Below are 4,926 nucleotides of genomic sequence, written 5' to 3'. Positions count from 1 at the left end.
TGAAAACAAAACAAAACAAAAAAAGGAGGGATATGTTCACCACTTTGTGGTGAAAAAAATATATATGTACATACAAGATAGTTAGCAGGGATATATAGCTACTTTATCTTAGTTCATTGAGAAGAAAGGTTTGTACTAATATTGTTTAGACAAGATATCATGTCTGCATCTTGTACTATGAATAACTACTTCAAAGACAATATGCAATGTATTAATTATTGTAACTATCCTACTTACCTGTTGCATTGCTATTTTATCTTTTTTTTTTCTCATTAACATGAATAGGAAATAGTGAGACATAATGAAAATATCAGTTGTAGCAAGAGATAAAAAAGCAGATATAAAGGAGTTGTGGAGGGGTTCTGTACCCCATTTCCTGGGAAGAATTCTGATCTTTGTTGGGTCATTTCACAGCCATGCCACTTTAGAGGAGCTTCATCTCCGTAACCCCACCACTTCAGGGGAGCTAGGATCTTCGCGTTGGAGCGCTGCTGGAATGCTGGTCTTCACTGTCGGTGTAGAAGGAAGAGAGAGTGAGTCTTAATGGACTCTATAGCTCCTGCTCCTCCTCTGCTCTTCGTTGTTTTCTGCTGCCATAAACTGCCGCTGTTTGCCTTGGAGCCAGTAGAATATGAACTGAAACTTCCATTAACCGTGTGCTAAACAAACCTTTCCTTCCTTCATTTTGGGTGTTGAAGTGGGGTGAATAAAGGGATACACAACTCCCAAGTCTCTGCAGGGGTACCAAGCTCCACGCACATCTACATCCACATGTTCTGCACCCTGAATTCTGTATAAGTTGGGGTGTAACGTGATGATCTTGGGGTGCATTATTCACTAAACCTGGAGAGAGGTGAGGGAACACAAGTTCCAATCTTCTGAAGCCTCCAGTCTTCCTGGAGATCAACCTCTAGAAGTCTTTCAGGGGTTTCCTTCTTAGAACAAAGGGAACGCCTTTGGGAAATTCCAAGAGACTGAAGAGCTCTGTCTTAGGAGCGAGAGTCAAAGATCAAATATTAGAAAATGAGCCACTGAGCATGTCTAGGTAGGCTTTAGGAGCTTTGTCTCTGAAATTCTCATTCCGTTGTTTCAGGACACAGTAGAACACTAATAAGGAGGCCTCTAAGAATGTCTACAATGCTTTCGCTGTAGCTTTTCCTTTCTTTTTTTTTTTTTTTTTTTTTCCTTCTGGTAGATCTAAGCCTTGTGCATGTAAAGCAAAATTTCTACCACTGAGCCACAAACCCAGTTCTCGTCCTAAATGCTGTATCTTGTGTCAAAACTGTGTTCACCATCCTAGACTTTAAACTCTGACTTCTCAACTTTGGTCACTGCTAGACACTCTGTGTGTGTGTGTGTGTGTGTGTGTGTGTACTTGTATGTGTGTAGATATGTTTCTCTATGCCACAAATTTGAAATACTTTGTGGACAGTTGTCTGGTATAAAAACAGGGTATGTCTTTCTAACTTTCCTTCTATAGTCCAAACTATTATCTTCTATTGGTTGTCACTTGTCTAAAATGTTTGTGTCATAATTTCATCTTTTTTATTTGTTTTGGATAGGGAGGTAAATCTACTCTCTGTTGCTCCATCTTGACTGCACATATAAATCTAGTAAATTTAAAATCATAAATATATTGACAGATAATTTAAAAAGAAATACATGTTAAATTTTCATTTGTTATCAGTTGGCTATAATATTAGATCCAATTCCCACACAGACTACAATATAAGTTTCATACTCTCCAGTTTCTGTGTAGCACTATATATGTTGTCATGGAAACAATTACAAAGAACAACTCCAAATTGTAAAGCATGGTTACTGCTCCCAAGCAGTTTCCATGTATCTATATAAGCACATAAAAATAATTATTTTTAAAGTGTCTCCACAAACAAATCCTGACCTAAATATGGGTAAAGCAATACAACTTGTTATTAGTGCTACCTCCTAACTACCTTTCAAAAGGTATAGGGTGAAATCAAAGAAATAAATACTAAAAATCATGCTTGTATCCTGCAAATTTATATGTTTAAATCATAAACCTGAGTATAAGTTAGGAGGTAGACCCTTTGAAAAGACATAAAGAAAAAGCCCTCAAGAATATGTTAGGGCCATTATGCAAAGAGAAAAGTCAGGCATGATATATTTTTTTTTTGGTAGAACAGATGAAAATCTAGATAGACAATATGCAGATTAGAAAGTTCACCCTTAGAAGACCTTGACTGTGTACACTGGGAACCTGGACCACTCAGTTTCTATAACTAAGGAAGAAATTTCTGCCGCATAAGTCACCAGTCTAAGTTATTGTGTCTCAAAAACAGAAGTAGTTTAGAGTAAAATTTCAAAGGGTGTCACTGACTTCCAGAAGAAAAGTTATAATTATGGTAGGAACAATCCACCACAAGCTAAAAGACAATGATTGGTAAAACTAAAGTCCTGATTTTAATGTCTGAGTTATGACACCCCAGAGTAGATGTGCAAGTTATCTAATTCATAAATGTCAAGTAATTGCTCACTTTTTAAAAATTTAGTATAGGGTCTACAGGGTCTCACTACACAGATCGGGCTCACAGTGATCCTCCTGTTTTCAGCCTCCCAAGAGCTGGGATTATAGACAGACGCGACCATGCCTGGTCTCATTTGCCTCCCAGCATACCGTGGGGGTGGGGCCAGCACAGAAGCTGGAAATCAAACCCTGGTTCCTGCATCCGCCTAAGCAGGCACTTTAATCCACTGAGCTATCTGGCCACCCCTGCTCACTTATTAATTTTAGTTTTCTTTAAAAATTATCACAATGTGGAAAAAATAATAAGAGAAGCTATAATTGGCTAACTCCCCAAGCCATGTACTTTAGTTTCTATCTCTTAAGGGGATTCCTGTCTCCAAAGGGTTAATAATTCCTGAACCTCTTATTCTCTTGTTTTTCCCTCTTGTTTCTCAACCCCTTCTTCCTGATGGCAATATGAGACAGAATTCTCATTCATACATTATCCAACAATTTTAATGAAAACTCACCGTTCAGGGTTATGAATTGCCTTTAAAAGAGTGTTTCTGACCACTTTACCCTGCTTCACACAGATCACTTTGTTTACTTTCACAGACCCAAACTTACCAGGCAAGAAGTTGCTTTCTCTTTGTGTCTGTCTCTGTCTGCTCTGTCTCTCTGTCTGTCTCGGTTTTACTCTCTCCCACTCCTCCTTCTTTCCTCTCCTCTCCTCTCCTCCTCTTTTCTCTTTTTCTCTTTTCCTCCCTGTCTTTCTCCACACTCTTGTTCTTATTTTCCTATTTCTTATTTCAAATTCAACTAGTGTAGACAAAGGTCATCTTTTATTAAACTCTTTCCTTTTGTGCTTGATTCAGATATGTATCATAATGTATGCTAACAAGTGAACGTTTGACAAAGAGATTGATTTAATCTCCGTTGCATTTGCCTATTAGTGTTTCCACTCAAAGGTTTTAATGTACTTAAGTTACATGTCACCAGTATAAATAAAAAAACTACATGCTGGATTATTAAACACCATATGGAGAAGAACACAGTTCATGGTTTGGAGCAAAACTCTTAGTGCATACCCCTGTTGTGAGCCAGTATTATTTACAAGTACAGAGCAATCTGAAAATGTCATTATGGGAGGTATGTACCCTCGGTTGCTATAACAGAGGCAAACCTTGATTTTCTCCGTCACCTTGAAGTCAATTGGTGCAATGTCTGCTATTCCCCAACTACAGGAAGCATTACAAATGTGATTAAAAATGATTTTGTTGGATGCCTGACAGAACAGTTCCTATGGAGAAGGCAAGCACAGTAAAAAAAGAAAAGCCGTTTAAGGCACATTACACTAGTGGAAAGTACATTTACAAAAAAGACTCTTGAATAGATTTTAAACTTGTGAACAAACTTGAGATCAGAGTTACTGTAGACTAAAAATACTTTTGAAACACTGTGGTGGTGGCAATTAGAGTTATCAGCTAAGAAGGTCCCTTGCAGATCAGTTTCTCATGCCTTTTCTTACCATAATTTGTTACTAAAGTGGTCATCTCCTAGGAAGTCTATCTTGAAATAATTCCATAAAGAAAAGCTAGAATTGGCATGCAGTGTCACACACATATTCACACTAAATTTTGCAACCCTTTATGGTTCATTCAATCACTATTATTTTGCTTAATTTTGCTCAGGATGGGAGCCTCCCTAGCACTAAGAATCTCACATGTGATTTTGGACTGCGGAGCTTTAAATCAAATCCAGGATTTATTTGAGTTCTTTATCCTCAGAGAAGGGCTCAATTGGCCAAGACCCAGTCAAGCTCTGAGGGAGATATGAATTTGAACTGCTAGAATTTTTGTTCATATTGACAAATAATGGATAAGAGTATAAAAAGATTTTAAAAATGCAAAAGTTTTGAAAGCATAAAATATTATAAGATTATAAAATCATAGCACTATACTATTCTGCCGCAAGCTTAAAATTTTTCATGAAGAAACTATTGGTCTTTTATGCTCATTAAAAGTATTAATAGGGGCTGAGGAGACAGCCTGGTGGTCTAAGCCCTTCCCTGGCAAACGCAAAGAACCAGTTTCAATCCCTGGTACCACATGCCCTATGCGTCACCAAAACTGGGGTTGTGGCACACACCTGTAATCCTGGCAATCGGAAGGCTGAGACAGGAGGATCACTATCAGTTTGAGCTGTGTAAAGAGACCATGTACCAAATAAATAAATAACAGATTTTAAAAATTAATAACAAAAATAAAATCATTAATATTATTATTATTATAAAATAGAAAAGTAATCCAAGTCTATAAATGACCTAACAATTATACATAGTAAAATAACAAATATTTCACTCTGTTAAATTGTTTCAATTGCTTCTTTCCTAAAATATCTAGTCCTTAGGACAAGATATAAAAATATCTATCTTTACCAGC

The sequence above is a fragment of the Octodon degus genome, unplaced genomic scaffold, assembly GCF_000260255.1.
Source record: "Octodon degus isolate 3935 unplaced genomic scaffold, OctDeg1.0 scaffold00161, whole genome shotgun sequence".
Lineage (NCBI taxonomy): Eukaryota > Metazoa > Chordata > Mammalia > Rodentia > Octodontidae > Octodon > Octodon degus.
The sequence above is the reverse complement of the archived record's forward strand: the minus strand, read 5'-3'. Positions refer to the sequence as shown.